This window comes from Microtus ochrogaster, chromosome 18 (genome assembly GCF_000317375.1).
Source record: "Microtus ochrogaster isolate Prairie Vole_2 chromosome 18, MicOch1.0, whole genome shotgun sequence".
Lineage (NCBI taxonomy): Eukaryota > Metazoa > Chordata > Mammalia > Rodentia > Cricetidae > Microtus > Microtus ochrogaster.
This window is the reverse complement of record NC_022020.1, coordinates 49,448,942-49,474,655: the sequence shown is the minus strand read 5'-3', so window position 1 is coordinate 49,474,655 and position 25,714 is coordinate 49,448,942. Positions and strand designations below refer to the sequence as shown.

The 25,714-nt window shown below is 36.1% G+C and overlaps 1 protein-coding gene across 1 annotated transcript in view; it reads right to left on the bottom strand.

The window, feature by feature from the left end:
- Wdr7 (WD repeat domain 7) overlaps positions 1-25,714 on the bottom strand; it is a 276,473-nt gene that overhangs the window by 129,442 nt on the left and 121,317 nt on the right. The gene's annotated exons all lie outside the window — the stretch shown is intronic.

Genomic DNA, 25,714 nt, shown 5'->3' with positions numbered 1-25,714 from the left:
GTGCTCCAATGTGGGTCTCTGTCTCTGTCTCTCAAGGAATATTTTATGAGTATACTTATTTTAAGTTATTCCAAGTGATAATGATTTTTAGCCTATTCTTTAAATATTATTAACATCAGTGAAGAGAATTCCATTTGCTCTCTTTAAAAATGTAACTGATTTTTATATACTGAACAACTACACTATAAAAAATAAACAAAAATGCTGCTTTCAAAACAATTCATGCCTTTACAAATATGTTAGATTAACTACAATTCAAATATTTATTGGTACAGACAACAACAGTGAATCTGCCTTGGTGATTTTGTAAAACTGAAGTAAGGTAAAAAAAAGATAGAAGCGCTTACCACAAGCATACTTAAATGTCAGAATTCATAGCATATCAAAAATCTCAAAACTTGAAATATGAATGTGACTTACACAACATCTTCGATATTTGTTATATGAAGAACTTAATTTTTAAATGATTAAATTAGTATCTGATCAATTTAAAAATAGAAATAAACATTCAATAGAAATAGATTCAATAATCATAAAATATGCTTTATGTAAAGGTATTGAAAGTCTACTAAAATCTAATGATTATTAGAGTACGTTACACCTGGGGCTACTAAGCATTTTTGTCCTAGTCAAATGTTGAAATTGATCAAATTTAATATTAGTAAGAGGTAGCAATAGTATATTACTCATTTTTCTTTAAAATGTTTTCAAAACTCCTCAACCTGAGGACTTTGCTATTTTTTCTAAAGTGGCCAGTCAAAACTCCAGAAGGTTCCTGAAAAATGCCACCAGAGGCGAGAGGCCAGTATCATATATATATTTTTAATGAAAGCACAAATAAGAAACAGAATTACGGCAGCCCCACATCTCGCGGAAGCTCGATACTTGACTGCTCGGCTGCTGGAGCAGCTCCAGAGAGAGTTAACCTGGTGTGATAAAAGACTCGACAAAGCAATTCTGACTGCGCAGCAATGCTAAGTTGTGGACTAATACACGAACAGGAGGCCCAATCACTGTCTTTCACCATGCACAATTTACACATGGCTTTATCAATAGCCTGAGTGCTGAATACAGAACACACTCTATTTGGCTTTCAGTCAATTAAGCTTTAAGCTGTCAGCAAACAAGACTTTTAAGTTAATTTTGAATCACCACGAATCAAGTTGAAGGTTGTAAAAGGGCGGCTCACACGCTGGCATGAAAAAAGGCAGTTTAATTGCCTCTGAATAGCTATTACATGCTGCAATTGGCCTATTGAATCTTAGATGATCTATTTATCAAAGTACAACTATCAAAGATTAGTAAAACGGCAAATAATATACCCTGCATAAGAATCTGATATATTTGCAATAGTATTAAAAAATGAGTATTTTAAAGAATATTTAATTTTTAGTGTAAAAATTTTGAGAAATGGGAAACCAGAAAAACAAAAGCTGGTAACAGAGAAAAGAATAAAATATTTCTAAGAAAATTAATACATATTTTAAAAGATATTTTGTACCATACAATATTTTAATGCAAAATGTAATGATTTAGAATACATGTGCTCCTTTATAAATGTTCAAGTTACAAATGTGTGAGAAACTAAAACGATAAAAAAGAAATTACAAATTTGAATTAGGTTGAAGATTTTAAAATGTCTTAGTTTTGAATTTTTTATATTAAATACATAATTGTGGGGAAGCAAAGAACAAAGACATCATTTTAATACCTTTAGAGGAAGATTAAGGATTTCTTAGAAGAATTAAAGAAATTTTTATATTTATAATATGGCACATCATCTCTTTAAGACTATGATTGGTTACAAAAGTAATCAGCTTTTTTCCTGGAATTAGTCATTTCAATTTCATGTACTCTGGATTATTATTACAGGGTTGCTCATGAGTGTTTGGTGTGTATATTGATTTTTTTTATTTGAGGAGAGCAGTGAAGCATTAGGTCAGTGGGGGAGGAGGGGAATGGTTAGCTTTTGTAAACTGATGTAAATATAGATCAAATTTAGGGATGATAATTTTGCATTGGTGGAGACGAACTACTTCTTTTGTATATTCTGAATGATTTTTACATATTAATATCTCAACAGCTGAACTCCTTAAACTGTGCACTCATGGTTACATAGGGAAATCATAGGGAGATTAATGTCCTCAAAGTACTAATGACTTTAAGAATTTAAACAGACAGGTTCGTTTTACTGAATGAACCCACCCTGTGTTTTAGTCAAGAGGGTGTGTTGCTTGGGAAAGAGAACCATCCTCATTGCAGGAACTGCACGAACTTAGGGGCTACAACTCACACTGCCTCATCCTCCCTTTTCCAGGCCATCATAAAACATTGTACTTACATTTCTCTTCACAAAATATAATCATTTACCAGTCGCTTATCAAAAAGCAATGCTACTAAAACAATAAAGAGGAAGGCATCAAAGCAGACAGTGCTTATCTGACTTGTAAAGAAAACACAAAGAGAAGAAACAAATTCAAAGTCAGAGCCAGAGTAGTCAGGGTCAGGTAGATACTACATGGAAAAGAGGTGTTCTTTTCATCACTAAGAAATGTTAATGAAGACATCTTTAACTAAAATGACCATAAACATTCACTGTCTATCTCCTCTCATATTTCTTCATTTATATATTTCACGGAGGACACAGGTAATACCAACTTCACTCATACAAGCAAATATAACAGAAGAGGAAATAAGGCAGGTATTAGCCTTTCCCTTCCTGTACTGACTCAAAGGAAAGAATGCACACATGGCAACAAAGACAAAACTATACAAATATAGATGACAATAGGAAAGCAGACTAGAAAGCACAGCAGAAAACAGCTTTAGATAGAGGGACAAGATACAAATCCTGAGACATAATGGTTGAATGTGTTTCTTACTCTCACTGGTGGTAAGTGAAGGAGCCAAGGTATACACCTGATATTTGTAGTTTTCGATACTTTAAATTATCATCTTAAAGAATTAACAATAGGATCATATGAAAAGTTTTGCAATGCTTTTGGAGCTTAAAGGTTGTATTGTTTCTATTTCTATCACTGTGACAACTAAGAAATTAAGGAAGGAAGAATTGATTTGGGATCACGGTTTTTATCCATGGCCGTCTGGCCCCATTGCTAAGACCTGTGGTAAGGTAGAACATTATAGCGATGGGATCAGATCAGTCAGGGAGCACTGAGAAAGAACAAGCCTGTGCTTCAGGGTCTCCTCCTCCTTCCACTTTTGTTTTATCCAGTCACTCAGCCTTTTGGATGATGTCACACATAAGCAAGTAGGTATTATTTAGTCACTGTCCTCTAATAGCACTAATATCTGGAAACGCACTCAAAGATTACCCATAAATGTGTTCTACTAATCTCCTACATGCCTGGCTAATTTGATAAGAATAACTATCAGAAAAAAGTAACTCCAGCTTATACTAACCAAAGGCAGAGATCAAGAAGAAGTAAAAGAGGATCTTTGTGAATAGCAGATTAATGAAGCTGACTATAAACACAACAAAAAACAGGTGAAGTCTTCAAAACCACACAGTGATTATTAGAAAGATAAACTCAACAACTGTTCATTGGAGAGAATTGAGGCATAAAATTCAATAGCTTGGAGCAAGGGTACCAGCAGCAAAAATGGAGACAAGAGAGTTCATTAAAACCACTGTTTTGTGTTTATTATTTTATCTTATTTATTGGTGTGTATGTGTGTACACTCCCAGGCATACAAACATGGAAGCCGGAGGAAAATAAGAGATACATTCCTCTATTTTTTTCCAACACATTTTTTGTTTGTTTTTAAACAGAGTCTCTCACTGAACTGAAGTTCCATGTTTTTACCTATGTTTGCTGGCCAGCAAGCTCCCAGCATTTCCCTGTTTTTATCTCCTCCAGCCCCAAGGCTTTCATGTAGTCATGTCTGCTTTTGTTTTGTTCTGTTTGGGTTAGTTTTAGTTTGTTTTTGATATAAGTGCTAAGGAATGGAACTCAAGTTCTCATGTTTTCACAAGTGCTCTCTCTTCTATCTCCCCAGCCACTATGTCTGTGTTTAAAGCAAAAGACACCAAAAAGGGAGAAGAATCAACCACACCATTAAGGGTTTATATCTGGGAAAGTGAGTCATTGATAAAATGAAGATCAGATAAATATGACTGAATTTAAACAAAAAGGCTGAGAAGTAGTCAGGGGGTGGGGAGGGCAGGCTCAGAGCAATGAGAGGAGGTAGGAAATAATTTCTGGCCAGATGAGAAGTCACACTACAAGACAGGATAAATATACAATGGATTGGAGAAGATGGAAGAGACTGTGAGAAAGAGGACCGGGAAAGCCTAATTGCATACCACACACTGCGGAGCAAAATGGAGGAAGAGAAGGCTCCACCTTTCTTCTTTCGTCTGGCAAACTGACACAGGTCACAGTTCAAATGTCAGGTTACCACTGGAGAGATGGCTCCGTTGATAAAATGTTTGCTGGCCAAGCATGAAGACCAGAGTTTGAACCCCGGAAGGCATGTGAAAGGCCAGGCTGAGCAGTGCATGCATGTGATCCTGGCGCAGGGGAGAAAGAGGTTAGCCTAGCCTAATGACCAAGTCCCATGGTCCAGTAAGAAGCCCTGTGTCTAAAATAACAGTTGCTCAAGGAACAACATCTGAGGTGGATCTACAGGCACACCTACATAGTGTACATACACCCCCCTACACGAACATAAATGTGCGCATTCACACATACACACACAACACGCTGAAATGTCAAGTCTGTTCCCACACTGCTTAGTGTCCTTCAGAAGTAGGCACAGTCCGTTCTTGTGATTTGCTACTGCACATCTTTCCCCTGTCACTCTTTGAGCGTAAGCCAGAGTACTGCAAGGTAAGCGTGGGCATGCACACATGCACATACAGGTATGAGTATATATAATTTCACACAACCAGTGTGTACGTGTTTGTGTACATGTGAGTGTGCAAAGTTAATGTTGCCAATATGTTCTGTGCTCTGAGTGAGAAACACTAAATCAGAAACCACTATTTATTATTTCCCTCCCTCTGTAGTATAAAAAAAACACAATAAACAAGAACAAAACTCACCACCACCAACAACAAAAGGAGTCTTACAGGAAAATAATTACTTTGGAATTATATTGAGCCAATATAGAACTTAAGCACTATGGGCCACATGACCCATAGAATTTACATCTCATTTCTCTTGAGAGATTTGGTGCATTCTCACCAGCTCCCCAGTGCCACCTTCCACTAACAGAGAGAAAACCAGACCTCTCCCACATGCTATAACAGACCTGCCTGCCCGGCTGAGAAATCAACTGTATATAGGAAGTGTACATTAGGTTAGCTGTGTACTCAGATGAGGCCAACTTCCTATAAATATACTCGTGGAGACGGGAGTCAGGAGAGAAAACAGCATGAAGCTCATGCAACAGTCTAGTTTCCCTTAAAGAAATTTTATGAAGCTGTGAAAACTACTCAGTTTATGAAGCTGTGAAAACTACTCAGTGCTCCCTTTCTGTAGCAAGTTAGAAGTCTAAGAATCTCTAGGAAAATAATCAAGGTAGTCACACTATAACAAGTCTTTTACGTCAAAGTTATTTCATTCTTATTTGAATTCATGAGGGGAGAAGTTACAGGCTCCTTAAAGTAGAAGTTGAGGTAGCCCAAACAGACACGACCACCTGGGAGACAGAGCTCAGAATGCTGGACGTGCTGATGGCCCAGAGTCAGTCTGGGAACCTTAAGAACGGTTGGAGATTAATGTGGCCTTATCCACCCCACCCGTACTTTTCTTAGAGGGGATTTATCCTGAGAGTCCCTAGCTTCCTGGCTCACTCTGCCCAGAGTGCTCCCTGGAGTTACAATAGTGACTTTTCTGATGGATAAGGAAGGATAGGACAGGAATTTGTCATGAGCAGTTTACCCCCACCCCCACGCCCTGCTCAAGACGCATTTACTTGCAAAGAATAGCACTGCTCCCAAAGTCATACATTTCCAGAAGCAGGTGCACAGGGAAAGGCAGTGGTTTCCAGCAAAGCCTGTGATGAATTATTAATTTGACTGTACAATATATTATTGGGAGAACAAAGCTCTAAGAATAAGCAAGACATTTCTGAAGAGGAAAACAACAACAAAGAAAGAAAAACATGTTCTACAGAGTATGAACACTGATTGTAAGCTATAGTAATAAAAACAGTGTAGTCAGTACTGCAAAAGAGATATATAGAAATACAATAAAATAAGGAGAAAAACAAACAACAGCAATAAAACCAGAGTTCACACACACACTCATTGAAAACAATGTTTTTTGGTGGATTTTTGTTTGTTTTTGTCTTTTGCTGTGTAAGTAAAATGAATCTATCACATGCAAAATCAACTATGAGCAAATTACTAACTTCTATGACTGTGGTCAAGCATTAACTTTTGAAGGAAAGTATAAATGATGGTATAAAGACTTTCTTGAGATCATAAAAGCACAAACCATGATAGGAGACATGATAAGATGAAAACATAAAAGTTAAAACTTCTTTTCATAAAAATAGATTAAAGAAAATTAAAATGCAAGGTACAGAGTGAAAGAAGCATTTAATGACTGATAAATTTCCAAGTGTACAAAGATCTTTTGCAGTTTAAAATGACAAACACCACAATGGAGAAATTGAAAAACCACCTCCCCACACACAAACACATAGGGCAAAAACCCTAAAAAAAGAAATTTTGAACATGCCTTTCACAAAAGAAGACAGACATACATTCAAACTCTTATACAGCTAAGAGTACATCCCTCCCCCATGAATTCATCAACTTTTCTATCTGAAAAGAGTGTTTTGTTTTAAGACAAGATATAACTATGTTGTTCCTGAGCTCATAAAATTTTCCTGCCTCCACCTCCCCAAAATGGATTTATGGTGCAAGCCATTATGCTTACTTCAATAGAAAACACTTTCAAATAGCACGTGAAACTACATAATCTTATACACTGTGTGCATAAGCTAAGCAACTCCAGTCTTAGGTATACAGTCAGAAGGAAAACTATATTTAAGTATATAGATGATATGAGTAACATGTTCATAGCACTGAGATGTTTAATGTAGGGAAAATTCTAAGAACCAAAATGCCTATTGCTAAAATAAAGAACAGACTTTAACTTATATAAATCATTGTACTACACATTTAAGTATAAAAATGATCTCTGATAGTTTACAAATGTTGTATCACCTTACAAAAATAAAACAAGAGAGAAAAAGCAACTGTGATCTTATTAAAATAAATGTTTTCCTGTGAAAATGACTGTCAATAACAGGAACCAAAGCTATAGCCCAGACCACTTCAATATCTATGGAAATAAGTCTACTTGTTCAATTTTCTCAAATAAGCCAGGGGAGTGTCTGTCATCTACTCAGGAAGCTGAAACAGGGGGAATGCTTGAACACAGGAGCTCAAGGGTGCATGTGATATTTCCAGATCCACTGTAGTACAAATGGGGGAGAGAAGAGAAAAAAAGAGGAAGATCCTTAAACAAGAAAAAAGGCATTATCTAATTTAAGCTATTTTTGTGAGTAAAAGACAAGGAGAAAAATATACCTATGTAGTATTATGTTGTGGCTTAAAATATGTTAAACTTCAAAGGTGTATCAAGGGACCCTAACTGGTGACCATGAAAGTTACTGGAGAATTATTCCAAAGAATCCTAATTAAAGATTATCTTTCCAGAGAAACTGAATAGTCATACATCTCCTGACATTTTCTATACTGTCACAAGGGTTTGGGGACAACATCAAGCCTCAAGTTCAGAATTCTTCAACAAAGAGAATGCTACACCCCATATAAACCTGTTTGCTGAACAGTAATGGGCCAAAAACATAGCTTAAGATACAAAGATGTCTGGGCCTGGGGAGACAGCTCAATAGTTATGAGGACGTTCTTAACCAGGGTTAAGACTGCCAGCCGGGAAGTCTGGGTTTGACTCCCAGCCCTCACATCAGGCAGATCATAACTGTCTGCAACTCCACTCAAAGGGCATCTCATAATCTGAATCTGACACCTCTGATCTGACGCATCTGGATCTGACACCTCTGGATTAGACACATCTGGATCTGAAACCTCTGAATCTGAAACCTCTGGGTCTGACACATCTGGATCTGAAACCTCTAGGTCCGACACCTATGGATCTGACACGTCTGGATCTGACACCTCTGGACCTGACACCTCTGGATCCGATACCTCGGTCTACAACAGGTATAAATGCTCATGTGCATACACCCAAGGGCAGACATGCACAATATATAATTAAAACTAATAAAAATAAATTAAAAGGGAGATGAACAAATAAGTAGATAATTAGGGATATAATTAACCTATTAAGCTGGAGACAATCAAATGGTGAGAGGCTTGCTTGGGAGGGTACTGTTGGGCCAGATGGGAAATTCTTTACAGAAAGCATTTAAGACTTGAGTGTTATATGAGAAGAAGACAGGTGGATGACAGAAGACAGGAGAGGTTTGAATAGGAAGATTCCATGAAGAGAATTATGTAAACAATTATGCAAACAAAAGAATGAAAAACTAACATATTTAGGTACTTAACAGGAAAGAAAGGAAAAGGTTAACAAAGGAAGCCATGGACCATGAGAGTTATTTAATGACGGTCACAGAAACCACTCAAAGAAACATCTATGACAAACTTTACGTCAAAGGCACACAGGACACGTTGACACACCAAAGCACCAGAGTAAAGAACATGACTTCTGTCTTATTTGTAAAGATCCTTCTCACAGCAGAGAGGATTGGAAAGTGGTATGTCTCCATTGTTAACAGTGAGTACCAAAGTTGTTGATGTGGGTGGACTGCAAGAGTGGACAGTAAGATTTAAGAGAGATGACTGACTAGGTTGTTAACTGGATTTGGGAGCAGTGAGAAAGCAGCAATAGGCCACAGACAATTCTTAGGTTTCTGACTTGAACATATGGTAAATGAAAATATGTACCACAGGTCAAGGACATACGTCAAGGAAGTTGTTCAGGTATTAGAATTGATTAAACTTTGAAATGTTATATATTAAGATAATCGGTTTATAAATGGCCAATAAGCAACTGGCCATCCCACAAATAGTTTCCATTTTCTCTGGACTATAAAGGGATTCACTGTCATGGGTAGCAAATGACGACTGTCCTCTTCATATGACTTTTAGTAAGAAAATAAGAAAGTAAACAAATAAGTGTAGATCATTATAGATTTTGGAAACAAAGTAAGATGTGGTATAGAAAGTGACTTCAGTGAAGGGTTCACTTCTGATTGGACCACTTGGGAAAATCACTGGTGAGATCTAAGGCATCAGCTGGACTTATGAAGTTTGGGGAAAGAGAAAACTATATGCCAATTTCCCCAACAACCCTGAATTGTTCATAAACAAATAAGCGCTAAAGTAGTTGGCATAAGAGAATTAACAAGAGAAGATAGCAGTAAGCAGACCTCATGAGAAAAGTAAGGAATTCGAATCTAAGACTCCAATGGAACAGTCATTGGAACTGAAACAAGAGTGGCATTTTAAAAAGATCACTCGGTGTAGAAGATGGTTCATTGGGAGACATGAGCAGAAATTAGGACGAGAAAACTGAAGTCATTAGAAATGGAAGTGGTGTTAGGTAAGCTGATAACAATGGGTTTAAAGAGAGATGGAAAAGAGGGCTTGGAAATTACTTTCAAAGCAGGAAAAGACAATAGGGGTTGATAACCAAGAGCTATGCTGGATATTCATTGATAAGTGGTTGAAGATGAGGACATTTAAAAAGTACCCTGGACCAAATCCCTCAGAATAATGACATTTAAGAAATAAGGACCTGAGGTTTGAAAGATGCTCAGTGGTTAAAGGTTTATTCTCTTCTTCAGAGGATCCACACCCACTTGTGACTTCAGCTCCAGGGCAAAAGATGTCTTCTTTTAGCCTCTGGGGGCATAGGTGCTCAAGTGTGCTTATCCACCCCTACCCATAAACCCTCCATTTCCACACACAAGCACATAATTTTCAAAATTAAAGTTCAATTAAAAATAAATAATATAAAAAGAGAAGGCTCTAAAAGGAACAGAAAAGGACACGAAAATCATAATAACCATGTCCTGGGAATAAAGGAAATTCTCCTCAGAAAGCAGTCAACAGGGTCAAGAATAAGAAATTCCTATCTGTCCACTAGGCTGAATAATGCTAAACCCCAGTGATCAGGTTAAGGATTTGTGTACTGGAATGTTGGGCAGAAGGTCAGTTCACAGAGCGTTTGAAGGAATGGATAACTAATGAGGAAGCATATGCCTGGTTGGGAAAGAAAAGAATTTCTTAAAAAGGATTCATTGTACTTGAAGAAGACATCGCAATTTCAAAACTTGGAAAAGAGATATGAGACAAAGCTAAGAAACAAGCAAGATGCAAAAGAGAATATTTAATTATCCAGCAACCAATAGGAAACATGAAGATAACATCTGAGGAATGTTAGTGTACACAGCTTATTTTGCAGGTCAATATCAATCGCTTCATATCTATTTGTGTGCCATATTCTCTTCAGCTTTTCAGACAGTACCTGGAACAAACTAGATTTTAGAAAGTATGTAGGAAAAGAGCAGTAAAAATCCAACAATTACTGCCCTTTATTAACATGAGTTATTACAAAGTCAGTTTGGATGAGTCTACGAAAAGTAAAACAGAAGATGACAAAAAAAAGTTTGAACAGTAAACACTAGAAGCCACTTATATTGGGTACTGTATACCCAGGCTGCTGAATATACACTTAACTAAAGTAGGTAGAAATCTTGCTAGTAATGGTATTATTATGTTCATATTCTGTCGGTGGACATTCAAAAATGCTGAGAAAAACTATATTGCACTTCTTCATCCTGTTCGGTCCTCACACTAATCTATCTCAGTTCAGCTAGCCCAGCCAGTTCACACAGTACAGGGACTTATGAATCCCTGGATTATATACCCCCTTTCTGCTTAAAGCAGGCCAAACAGTCTGAATGAAAACCTAAGAAATTCTTTCAGAAATAAAGAGGTAAAAGGCAGAGGTTTAATGACATGTTCCTATGTTGACTGCGTTTTGATTTCTTTAGAATGAATTCAGACAAGCCCAGAGTTTTCTTCTGTATATAATCATCATAGCACAGCTTTTAAAATGCCCTTGTTTCTGTACATAATTCTGTTATAACATGAAAATATTAAATAATCTCAGCATCTTGTCTGAATAAACCCAGACCTTTTTTCCTCCACTTTTTTATTGTTATCTCCGTCCTAGACTAGTCACATGCCAATCTTTAATGTCTTTAATTTTTACAAACAAGCAAAACTGCTCACTTGAATATTACTACCTTTGTTGGATGAATTTCATCTCAAATTTTCATTTTCATTTTTCAAATAAAAAATCAAAATCCTTAATATGTAAAGTAGTCCTCTAGTTAATTTTTCACTGTGTTTCTCCTGAGTCCACACAAAATAATTTGATAATATGGCATTTTAATATACTCGTCAAAATTAGAGGCTATACAACTTGTTTCAAATTTTATAATAGCAAGTGTTAAACAGATTCAGCTTGTGACATTTTTACTTAAATCTGTTGGTGATTAGAGCTGATGAGAAACATTAATAAATCCAGTAACATTTTCTACACAGCTATTTTGAAATGTCAGTTATTGCTAATCAATGGACTTCTTTTCTGACTGATCAAATGACTCACAACACAGTTACAATGACTGATTTTTAGATCTCTTCACAGGTTATATCCACAGAAGCCTTGATCCAAATAGTGACTAGCTCTGTGGATTCACATCTCTCCAAAGGGACAGGGGCAACTGTATTAATGGTAATAGTTCCATTTGTATCTCAAAAGCAAATGATTAAATGTGATCTCCTGTTTAGTTAACACCTTCAAATTAATTTACTTCTTAACTGCACTAACATCTGGTATTCAACCATGTTGCTCAAATAGTATCAACTCAAGGACAAGCTGTTTGTGTTATGACAGATGTCAATTGGTCAGTGAACCGCAAATTTACTCTTAGATATAAAATTCTCAGAAAGTTTGGTGACTGCTGTGGTTAAAATCTAACAATGTGAAAAATACTGAACACAATATTAGGAATTATAACACTGTTAAAGCCCCAGTTAAAATAGTCCCAATAAAAATGCTATCATTTTAATTGGAAATTATATGCCAATAAAAGAATTCACACAGACAAACATGCTAAACCAATCCTCCAGAAGTGTTAGTTGAAAGGCTCCTTTCAAAAGATGGAAATTGTTACAAAGCATCAATTGCTTAAACTACAATGAGTCTTTCTGCTCGGACTGCTGCTCATATTATCCTCTTCACTCATGACTTTATGGGGAACATGACAAGAGTTACAGAAAGAATATTTTTATTTTAGCATTTGAAGGGGCTTCAGATTTCAAAAGACCACATACATAAGTGGTTGTTTTTATACAATAGCTCCTGCTGGATATGGTGGATGGTTTCTCAAGGGGTAATTAAACGCAAATTAAAAGGTTCTTTGATCTCCATATGACTGGCTGGTGAGAGACTCACACTGCAAAATGCGTAGTGACAGGGTTTGCCCTAACCCTCTAAAATGAGACCCAGCAGGAGCCCTGTCCAGCGGCTGACTCCTGGGGCCCAGCACTTCCCAACAGTGGGGAAGGCTAGTTGGCTGGGAGTGGCAGATGGTCTCGTTTGTTGTGTTTCTTCACCCTTCACTTACACTGAGGTGAACCCTGCCACAGGTGAGCAGAGAGCACTGTGTCTGCACCTGCCACTTCTACATCAGAAAGAATCAACGCTAGCTCACAAAGAATGTGGAGGGAAAAAGAATCTGTTCGGTTGGCTTAGTCTCTAAACAGAGTGTTCTAAGCAGACTAGGGCCACTTGGCTTATAAATATCAATGCTTTCCAACTAGCTTTCATATCTCCTACTCCTTAATTTTCCTTAACATTAAGCTCATTAATCTTTTAAAGCATCTCGCTAAAAAGTAGTCTCAGAAAGTATAAAGCATATTTATAAATGTGTATGCTCCTCCACTCGCTTGAAGAAATGGTATGAAAAGAATCAAGAGCAAGTATCTGAAAACCTAATAGAATTGAAATAATAATACCACAGTAAATCGGCTTCTTAGTTTTATATCATGAACCAAATTTTCTTAAACAAAAATTTAAAATTAAGACTGTTGAGGGCTCCAAGACCTACTTAACTTCACCGTTGTGCAACCTTCAAAAATAGAGAAACTCGAGGTTTAAATGTAAGCAAATATGCCTATTTTCTCAAAAGTATACAATGGGTATTCACCCTGATAATCAGAGTAGATACAGTCATCAGTGTTAGTTCCATATATAGTTGAAATATGGATAATTCCTGATACCCATAGACAGATCGTGCACATTAACTGATAACACAGACAAAACAAGTTAGTTCTGAAACCCTGAAGTGACTACTGCTTTTGTTTGCTAATTTCAGATAAAACCTATACTACTACTCAAATATTTCAGGAAAAATTTTAAACCTCTTCATATGTATATAGCTTAGGCACAAGAGCATAAATGTAAAATCCGCTATTTTCTACCTACACCGTTCATAAAAATTAGATTTCAGTAGGGTATCTGGAGCATTTTTTAGGAATACTCTTATGAACAAAATATATCTTTGAATTGACTGCCATTACAAACAAGAGGCTTTATGTGGACTTAACAATTGTAACAGAGATTTTGGAGTTGATGATTGAATAGAGTAGCTTCCTACCTAAGGGGGTCAGGTTTTCATTAACAGCATTGCCTTGGTGATCATATTCACAGAACTATAACAATAGGAGGAATAACTCATATACTGAACAGAAACATAAGATTTCCAATCCAAATCATGAAGAAAAACCAGTAAGTTATAAACCAAATTTGATGAATATCAAGTCCTTTTCCTAATTCAGGAACACTGGAATGAATCACAATTTATGTAAAAAGTTGCAGTTAAGTAATTGCTATACGTTAGCTTCTTTAGGAAAGAGATTTAATACTAGAATTATAATAGCCCGGTAAAATAGGAAACAGTCCTGAGTACCTCACGCATCACTGAGTGGTAGGCTAGTTGGTACTGAAGAATATCACTAATACGCAGTAGCAGTTACAAATGCAAGAGGAAGGGGTTTGGAAACTGGCCCTATAGACTACCATTGAAGGACAGCAAGAAGACCTAGTGGGGAACCTCACTTTCTTCCTCTGGAGGTTCAGGACTTCTGGATAATGAAAATTATTTGTTGAATAAAAGGTATCAGGTTTGTCATGAAGAATTTTTATTCTTTCAAATTTAACAATAATCTCTTTTAAAATGATAAACAGTAGAAGAAATAAAAATCAGCTACTTCCAAGATACCATACTGACCTAAGAATAAAGTCTCATCCTTCATTGCCAATCTGACAACTTTGACAAAGTCGCTCTTCTATATATAGGGCTGGACAATGTTTCTAAGTCAGTAAACCATTTTATGTCAAAGCTTTCCCAGGTCTTCCCACCTCTAACACAAACAAAGGAACTTCTTACCTATTCCATCCTTAACTGGATCTAGTGGTCTAAACTACCTTATATGCTAATGTTTGTTGTATGGGAAGGTAGATATAAAATAGTGGCCTGCGTTTAAAATTAATTATCACCTTTTTAACTACAGGAGGGCTTTACAAGAAGGACTAAAGAATGCATCACTACAAGGGAAAGTTTATGTGGAACTAAACAGATATTCTTGAAATTTCTTTTAAGTGATAATAAGCACACTGAAAAACAAAGATGTAGGGGACACAGAGAACCCCTGCAGCGAGATCAAATTCTCTTGAGTCCTTATAAATTGGATTTACTTCATGCAATTCACTAATTATTTTAAGACTATCACTAATTAAAAAATAAAACTCGATTGATTTTCATACTATCTCAGTTAGTATTATCCTTTCTACAACGGTCCACAAGGAGGAAATATGCTTGGATTTATGATTATCTTCACTTCAAATAATTGTTAGTTTTCATTTGTGATTAAAAATTTAAATTAAGGGTTCAAATCTTTATGCCTGACAACTGATTTTCATCCAAGAAATCATGCTTCAGTCGTGCTAGCAAGTATAACTACCAAGTATCAGGGAAGACTCTTCAAAACACAGCATACATTTGAAAACCTGTTCCTCCACGTTAACATGCCTTGCACAGTAGAAGTATTACTCATGGCTGTGACATGAAGCCTGTGAGTTATGAGACACTGTTGTCATTCCTTTTGTGAATTATGACTTTTTGTCATATGGGTTTGATATCAATTATAAGGGTACTACACCTAACATACAGATATATAATAGCGTGCCTCGATGAAATGCAATTCATTCTTATCTTAGAGGCATTATCACGCAGCTCACAAAGGACCAAGCTTAAGTTCATCTTGAAGGTTATTCACTTACAGGGAAAGAGTATTTTTCCCTTTAAATGTTGCTCCTATATTCTTATTAAATTAAGAATGTCTGTGGGTTACCAAACTCAACAAAGGGAGTATATATGATTAAATGTACAAGTCAATCTTGTTTATGCATTGGTGTGCTTATTGGTATAGTTTCATAGTTATACAAAATAATTTTCTCTATTGAGTATCTGTGTTTATTAAACAGGAAGACTTTTCTTTAAATTTAAAATATTTCTTATACTATATAATAAGGTAAACTCGATTATATTAAAATGAAAAACTAAAATTTCTGTATCACACAGAAAGAAAATATATACCACAATATTTGCATTTTTTCCTATTGTATGTTTTTAAAAAATAAAAATACAGGAGAACTAGTTTCAGGCAAATTCCTTCCAATCAAAAGTCTACAATATAGAGACAAGCATCCTACATTCAAATCTTAATTTCACCTTTTCTACTGCAATCAACTGTTCATTTTCTTCTACTATAAAGTGAAATGATAATGAAGATGTATCACCTGAGCCGTTATAAGGGTTTTAAGAAGTCTAGACCACAGTCTGATATATATTAGGTATTAAATAAGCACTAGTGTGTTATGTTGTTATTAAGTCCCCATTTTTAAATGCATCAATATATGTGAGTTCGCTAAGATTACATTAATTACTACATATACTGGCCTAATACCTTTTAGAAGTGTTAAACCCAAATATCCTATACATGTACACTTAAAAATAACAGTGCTCTGTTTAGAAAATATCATTAAGAAAGATCTGGTGCCATGGCAACCGTTGATTAAAGCAATTCATGATCCAGATCCTCTGATGCTTTATGATATTTAATTCACTTAAATGTACAAACACATTCTTGGGTAAAATACATCAATATTAAGTCAATTGTTCATTTATAGTAGCCTAAGATTTGTACAATGAGAAACGGAAGATGTAAATGGCATTTAATAGCCATCCTTTCTCCTGGCTCACCCTTGTCTTTGTCTCTCAGACGTTTTCTCAAGCAAGCATTCTCAGGCCACTCTTTCGGAAAAATAACCCCAAATATCTGCATGTGATGAGTTACAGGCTTCAGCAGACAACAGAAATCACGTTTTCATAATGTTCCTAAGTGGAAGTACCCACTCACAGATGTACACTGGCATCTCTTCTTGAGTGTCACACATTCATCAGGCTTCCTGTAAAAGCTACGCTCTTCCTGGAGCCGTCCACACACCTCTTCCCACTACACAAACCACCTTGCTCCTGCAGTTGGCCTCCAATCCCCACATTAGACACCGGCTACTCTACTAACCTCTGGCTCCAAGAAAGCAACAAGAGCGTTTGTCTTTCTCCACCCAATGGTCATGTGGCAGTTACCATAGCAAAGGATGAGAGCATACAGAGTGGAGGGGAAGAAACAGCAAGTAAGCAGGGACTCACAGGCTGTCATGAAAGCAGAACTGGCATCTCCACTGCCCATAAACTGAAAGGCCACTGCAGACCACGTGGCAAGAGGACACTTGGAAATGTTTGTGCTTCAGAACCCACAGTAGGGGCTCCACTTTCTACCCACATTAAGTTATAATGCACATAGACTCCAATCTTTTCCTGTTTTTTCTTTCAATTAAATCCTGTATATCACACGCTATTCCTAATTTTGAAAACATGTCTTCCAAGAGGAGAAGACATACCATGAATGAAAATCAACGGTGACTAGTTCAATAGAGCTATCTATATTCTTATGTGTGTTCAATAGAGCTATCTAAATTCTTATGTGTGTCTCCAGCCTATTTCTTTACAATAGCAAGAGAGTGTCAGGAAATAGCCCATGATCCCTCGCTATTTTTTTTTCAAACACTTTTTGAGTCATCAAACAGCAATTAAGAAGAAGGGAGTTAGTTAAAAGAGACATATGCCATGTAAGTAAAGGAAGAATACAGTGTCTAGGAAGTTATTAAATACAGAGCAAATGATAAGTGCTACCTGAAATAGAGGAAGCCTACAGATTCATTAATTCAATTAGTTAGTTATTAAACAATTGATTAAGGAGATGTCACATAACTAGGCATTGAGGTCATGCCATGTAACACACGCAGGTTAAAATTACATGCCTGTAAATGAGCCTCATAGGAAGTGACATGCTTAAACATAAACAGTGCATATTATTCTGCAAGGGTACAGGAAGCAGCGGAAGAGACTGTGGAACAGAGACAGAGAAGGACTGCATTAAGATGGCCATGACTTAAGAGGGACTTAAAGGGAATCCTGGAACATCACCACTATATGGGAGAGGACAGCAGCCAGGCAGAGAGACTCAGGCAAAGAATGAACTGAGGTCACTCTGGGGGAAATAAAGTCTTGTAGTAGCTGATGGCTCTGGAGATGAGGGGAATCCCTGAAGGGTCTAAATACCTAAGAAAAGACTTTGGAATCTCTGCTATACGGAGTGGGCAGTTAGTTATTAGCAATTAATAAGAGCTCAAAGTGATGACAGGCTACTGAAATTCTCAGAATACTAGATGACTTCTATTGGAAAAGGGCAAGAGATAGAGTCAGGAAGGTAGCTGTAGAACAGAACAATATAAATAATTAAACGAAACAAAACAAAGAGTTTAGGCCTAGGATGCTTCTAAGGAATGAAATATTTAGGAGAAACATTTTACATAAATTAATACCAACTACAGTTGGACACTGTTGGAGATGAATAATTATGCCATTAGTGATGGCATTCAATTGAACATAAGTAGAAAAGGGGGGGTATGCTTTAGGAAGAAATAGCAAGCAGTTTCTTTTGGACGAGGCTTTAGGTACCAGACATGGATTAGACTAGGCCTGGAGCTTGCAGATGCAGATTTGAGCATCATTACTATACAACTGAAATTTTAAAATTAAATAAGTGTCAAAAAACAGATATATGAGAAAAGAAGTCAGCTTCACATAACAGCATACTTGGTATGCTTTTGTCAGAATTTGTCAAATACCATGTTTAGAAACACTGTTTCCTCACTAATATACAACCAAGGCTGAACATTAAAAAAAAAACATACTTTAATTTACATTTTCTTCCTCGAGTTAAAAAGTAAAACATAGAAAGAAAAATAATTAAGAAATAGATATTCTACTCAGAAAACTATAAAATCGCTATTTTTGTTGGTATCTGTTCTCAGAACACTTCATGGTTAATAACTAACAGCCTTAGTAACCTGCATAAGAGCTTGAACATGATATGTCTGTAGTATGGTAGCATTCTAAGTCAAAGAATGGCTAACAGCAGTTTACAAAGATTTAATCCTCACTCCTCATCAAGGAAACTTGTCTTTGCAAGAGAAGAAGACCATTACAGAAAACCACAACCAATCAAAATGCAGACTGGGAAAGCCAGTCTCAATGGATACATTTACAGAACACTACTTGACCTAAAGCTTAGGAAACATTATGGAAGAGGGGGTGGAAAATTGTGAGAATGATAGGAATGGGAAATTTGTTGGGAGATTGTCTTTCCTAATACTGTCAGAAGCTCCACCCATAAACCCTTGCCAACATGGCTTCCTAAACATGACCTGAACAAGGATAATGCCAATAGGCGTGCCAAAGTGGGCAGGAGGTGGGGAGGGCAGAGCATGAGGTCTCAACACTACACAAATACTACAGAAACTAAGGAATGGTCAGAGTGGGAGAAATGCTCTTCTCCGGGGAAGAGCACACTAGTTGGTTATCCTAAACCATACCATCACCCTGAAAACACACAAGTCATCTTTTACAGACGGAACAGGTTATATTTAGGGAGATATAGACATATATCTACCTCTAATAACAATTAATAAAAAAAACAGAGGCCATAAATTGGAAAGAGAGACCAGAAAGACATATGGGAAAGTTCAGAGGGAGGAAAGGGAAAGGAGAAAGGAAGTAATTATATTGTGATCTCTAAAGTAAAAGGAAAAAGCAGGATGCAAGGCTAAGAACTGAAAGGAAAGCGCTGTTTACAAGAAGTCACATACGTCCATGTGTGTGCTTGCACTCCTCTTTACACTGCCAATTATAAGTTTAAAAATGAGAAAGGCAAAGGCCACAGGTATAACTCTCTCTAATTACAAAGTCTCTTTTCATGCTAGGAAAGCAATTTTGATCTCTGAATAAATAATGCACCTTTTTTTTTCTAATGAAGCCTATCTAGACTTTAACATGGCAAATGTCCCATCTTTTAGTCAGAAAAAATGTAAGAATATGTCATGAATAGGGCCTTTAGAAAGTAGTCAAATGAGCAAATCAATATTTAGTCTCAGACCAGACATTCTTTCCAGCTTTATCTTAACAGACATGTTGAGACTTTAATACATGAATATTTGTTAAGGTGTCGGGTTTATAGTGACAACTTCAGAACAGCAGGCATAACAATGAGCTTTCAATTTAACGTGTATATAATAAAAAAAGGCTGTAGCAACAACAAAAAATGTTTCTATTTGCAATCTTATAACAGTAGTCCTAAGTAATGCTGGGAATTTTAAAGAAGAAATGTGTGATGCCCCACCTCTACCAAAGCAGAGAGCATTTTGGCCTCACTTTGATTTTCTTATGGTGCTGGGAACTAAACCTGCAGCTTTCAACATGCTGGGCAAGAACTCTACCATCGAGCTACATCACCAGGCCTTGCTTGTCTACCTTAATTATGAACACTGAGACAGGAAACTACCACACTGCTCATCTAATTCTGTAAGCATAGTGATAGGCTGTGGTATCATCTTAGTTTTTAAAAAAAGAAAAAATCCTCCAAAATCATTCCCTGAGAATGTAAGACACATAGGCTCATAATTTGAAATCATGTGGGGCTCACGTAATGCTCTAAAGCTATTAGCAGTCAAGCACAAGGCCCTGCAAATGTCCTCTGTGCAAGCTTGTTTCCTTGTTCACAGACCTAGTAAGAGTCATGTCCAATTCTTTATACATAAAGACTTTTAGCACGGTGGATGCATCCCACTCTTCTCCACCTTTTCTTTTCTGTAGCGTATCTCATCCTACAAAGTGTACATTTAACTATTATTTTTACTGTCTGTTTCCACTACTAAAACGTACATTCCATGAGTTAATATATTGTGGCCTATTTTATCAATGACATATTTTAAAGAACACCAACACTAGTGTGAGCCAAAGTTATATACACTAAATTAATAAGACTGCCAGAGATTATACAAAATAGAGCATATATAGAAATACTACCTTTAATCATTGCTAGGTCTTTTTATGAAATCATAAAGAGACTCTTCTACCAAATCAACACATAAGGCTGTATGACACCAGGTATTAATTACTTAAGTCTATCATAAAGAAATGACTGGGTTTTTTTTTAAAGAAAAAGATAAAATAAAAATCTCTGATGTCATACCAAGAAAAAGGACTTTGATTCAATAATTAAAATGACATATATGCAAACTTATAGAAATATACATTACTTTATCAAAAATGGATTTCCTCCCAGATATATAAACTAAGTAAAACAAACATTAGTAAATAATTAGGCCTAAAATATATAGTTACAAATGCAACTGAGATGGAGAGGTAGGCACAGACAGGTGCTCACAGCACTAGATTCACAGCGATAGAAAACCACGCAAGCAGCACTTGCACGTCAGTAATGGGGAGGGAGATACTTGTCTCTGAGGTGGGAACTAAAAGCAGTCAGTTATAATTTTACAAAAAAACCCCTAAAATGTACAAAGTTAATAGGCCCATTCTGGTGTGTTTCTCACAGATGCTTGCTTCCATTTTGAGCAGCTGAACCTGTGAACAATCTTACCTGACAACGTTGGTGATTTTTGACACTTTCTCACTATTAAATGTTCAATTGTGTTCTGGTTATATTAAATAAGAGAGAAGACATTAAAGACAAATACAGCAATTTCTTAAAGGGATACATGTAGGTTATTAACAAAGCCCTTCTAAAATATTTTTAGTTTGAAATTTTAAACAACTCATCACCCCATTCTCACTTAGAATGCCAACTTTACCATGAAGATACGGGATAAAGGAAAAGGATGCCACAAAGAACGCATACTCAAGAATCAATCCTGCTTCATCTAAATTTTTTTCTATGGAGGTCAGTTTATAATGAGCTCTCTCTTATTAGTACAATAATGTCATATAAAATCATAATAATGCAACCTTTAAAAAAAACTGTAGTGATAAAATGACTCCTGGAGATATTCTCTAGACTGCCTTGCTCAGCTATCACCAGAGAAGCCTCCTCCTGCAGTAGATGGCAACCAAATACAGAGACCCACAGTCAGCATTATAAAAAGAACAAGAAACTTTGGAACCCCTGAATGGGTTGTCTCCATCAAATCCCTCCCCTCAGAGCTCAGGGAACCCCATGGAAGAAGAGGTGGAGAAAGCTTAAGAGACAGAAGAAATGGAGGACACCAGGAGAATAAGGTCCTCTAAATGAACATGATCAAAGCTCATATGAATAATAAATTAATAAACAAAACAGACACATTATTAACAATATTGATTACATAGTATATCTACATAATATATACAGAGTATAGATACATAGGTTATAATTCTAAGAAAAAGTATATGAACAAAAACAAACATACAGGTATAAAACAATTTTAATCCAGAAATTGTAAATAATCTGGACATAATATTAATATTATATTATTGGGGAAAAAGATCTCAGATCTTAAATAAACAGAATATTGGAAACACTGAGGTATTCTTTGAAAAAGAACATTTCCTATGTATACTATATGACATGAAACTCATAGAAAGTAAGATTTAATATTTATTATATAAAATGCTGACATACCAAAATAAATGTGATATATAACTTGAAGCACATAATTAAAGGATGGTAAGTAAATCTGGGGTGTTCACACGCACACAGCACCACATTGCAGCGCTGATCAGTGGGTATCAGGTTGAAAAAGAAAGGTAGAAATAGCAGCAGCATATTGTTTAAACGACATGGTAAAGGTTTAAATCGTCTCAATCGGGACTCAATTTTTTTCCTTCCAGTTTTTCCAGCTGTTCTTTTCCAATTAAGTACTCTTCATTTCAAATACACTTAATTAGTTCCATTGATCAAAGCCCACACTTAGGAGGCTTTCTCCTGGCTGCCTCATGTCTGCAAGGAAACCAACAAAAGGAGCTGGATTCAGCTAAAATGTCTTAAGACAGCACTCATCCCTCAGACATTCTCAGCCAAAATTATCATTTCAGAAACAATCATCCTTCCTTTAGCAAAAACAGGAAACTATATTTTGTATTTCAACTGGTAAATGGTCAAATTGCTTCTAAGAAAAGTATCAGATAACAACAAAAATAAAAATTAAACAGCTATCCACATTAACATAAATCCAACTCATTTTGTCGTGATATAATTTCTAGTTATTTTATGAAGAGATATTATTAACAATTGACTTAAAATAACCAAAAAAAAAATGAATTGCTATTTTCCCCACAGGTACTGGCGAAGCTGGCAGCCTTTCTTCCACTCTGCAGTGCTGGGACTCAACAATACTGCCCATCCCAAAATAAGACCGTGCTCAAAATGGGTTTTTCTTGATGCAGCTACCGTATTTTCCATAACGCAATTTATATAGGATTCTAGTCAATAAAAAGAAATATGGTTTTCTTCTAAACTGTCACAAAAATCTATATCACAGCTTAATCAAGCCGCACAGTCTAAAGGCAACCTGAACAATCAAGAGACGGCAGCGCGCTCACTGCTCTGACAACATGTTAACGAAGGCTTTTTTTTTTGGTTATTTAAAGACTTTGGATATTGAACAATCTTGCTGCTAGTACCCATGGCATGAAGCGAATAAATCAACTGACAGAAGCCATTCGTCACACACATTTAGCCAAATTAAACAGATTAAAATACATGGTAGGCAGAATGAATTAATTCTCCAAATGAGACTTACATTAAAACGGCATTAAACTTGAAAGGACACAATTGTGAGCTATAACACAATCTCATGTGTTTGTAATTGCATACTCTAAATTTTCAATTAATTTCTTAATGTTTACTTGAGTGCTCACAATGATCTTTATTCTGAATGTTCACCGATCTGTTTTACTACTGCAAAGGCAGACCCTCCTTTACAAGAAATTAAACAACTACTTTTTATAGAGGTCTTTACCTGTCTAGGGAATTAAGATAAAACACATCTATAGCACTGTTTAAAAAAAAATAAAAACAGGAGCTAAAATGTATCTTCTTAAGAAACATCTACAAAGGAAAGATATGTTTTAGTAGTTATTGAAACAAATTGTACTAATTGTTAAATGGCAAAAGACTTCAGAAAATGTGGAGGTCCCTAAGCAGACATATTTAAATTAGATGCTATCCTCACCAGAAAACTTACATGTTAAAAAATAAACAAACAAACAAACAAAAGGCTGGTCATCCATTCCAAGTATATAAGATACCCAAGATTATATACATACAGGTAACATTATACAGACTGAGAAGGTGATAGCTGTATATTTAGGAATATATATGTGTACATGCATGCTTGAATATATGTTACAACAGAGAAAAAGAGGCCATGAATTTGAAAGAGAGAAAGTGGAAGAATCGAAGGAAGGAAGGAAGACAAAAAGGGAAAATGTTACAATTATAACTTCAAAAAGTAAAAATTATTATATTAAAAAATGTAACAACGAAACCACATCATCTCCTACTTAGGAAAAATGAATTCAAAGTCACTGCCTGCTGCGAGTACAGTTCTTAGACATAAGTTTTGCAATTATCTAAAGAAATCATTGAGATGGTGGCGCACGCCTTTAATCCCAGCACTCGGGAGGCAGAGGCAGGCGGATCTCTGTGAGTTCGAGACCAGCCTGGTCTACAGAGCTAGTTCCAGGACAGGCTCCAAAGCCCCAGAGAAACCCTGTCTCGAAAAACAAAAAAAAAAAAAAAAAAAAAAAGAAATCATTGAGCTCTTTCACCTTCTTCCCAGTTGGAAGAAGTCAAAGAAAGGCGTTCAGATTGTAACAATAATAGACTTGCTACACCGCTAGGAAAGAAAACTCTATTTTTAATTTTTAGTTAAAATTTTTACTCTTTTCTTTGAAGAGAAAAGGGTTTACTTCAGCTCATGTCTTTCAGTCCATCATCCAGGGAAGTTGGAATAAGAACTCAAGGCAGGAACCTGGAGGCAGAAGCTGGCGTAGAAGCCATGGAGAAATGCTGGATGGATGCTGCTTTCTGGCTTGCTCATCATGGTTTTCTCATCATGAATTCTTTTTTTAAAACTGTTTTTAATTGATCTAATTTTTTTTTCCTAGTCACCTTCCTTTTTCTCTTCTCTCCAAAATTTTACTCTTAAAGCTTTGTGGACTAAGGGGTATATATACTGTGCGATTCACTGGGTCATACTATAGCTTCCATGCCAAGACTTTGTTTTATTTTGTTTTGGTTTTGGCAATACTTTTCAATTTTGTTTTATTTTGGTGGGGGAAGTCACAAGGGCAGAGGAAGGAGGCGAGTGGATGGAAAGGAGTATGATCAGGATTCATGACGTGAGACACACAAAAAATTAATAAAGAGCTAACATAAAAATTGAGTTCTTATTTTCTGGTGATACTTTTTTTAAAGTTGTTGGCGAATATTCACATTTCATAGAAATTAGAATTTTTGGTCACATTTTTAACTACTTTTAGCCATCTGATCCTAAACAACAATAACAAAATCCTTAATCTCAATAAAACTAATCAGTATTTTATCCTCAGTACATTCAAAGAAATTGAGCACAATGAATGTAGAGATTCAGCCATTAAAATTAATCAAAATGATACAATGGCAGGCTAAATACATCATATTTGAGCTTTGCAAAACTTGCTGCATGTCTGGTTCCATGACAGGTAATACAAGTAAGAGATTCGATGCCCACTCCAAGCTAATACCTTTAAAAAGCAGCACTCAGTTCACTTCCTCGACTGCAGTATAAAGAACATGTGTACTTTTTCTTATGCAGTCTATACTATATATATATTGCCACTACAACTTAATTATTCTTGAATTCAACCTTGTAATTGCAGAGGCTTTCACAGCCTAATGGGCATGTGCCTCTACATGTTCCAAGGCTTTAATAATGATTCTAGCTTCACAATTACAAGGTTTTCCTGTTCTGGAACAATTACAACAGGAAATTGTTCCTTCACAATTACAAGTCACAGCTCACAGGCTCACTGTCACAGTGACATGTGTCATCCTGGACCAAATCGACAGTTCCACTTCGAGTCTCCAGCCATCCTTCAAAAGATGCAG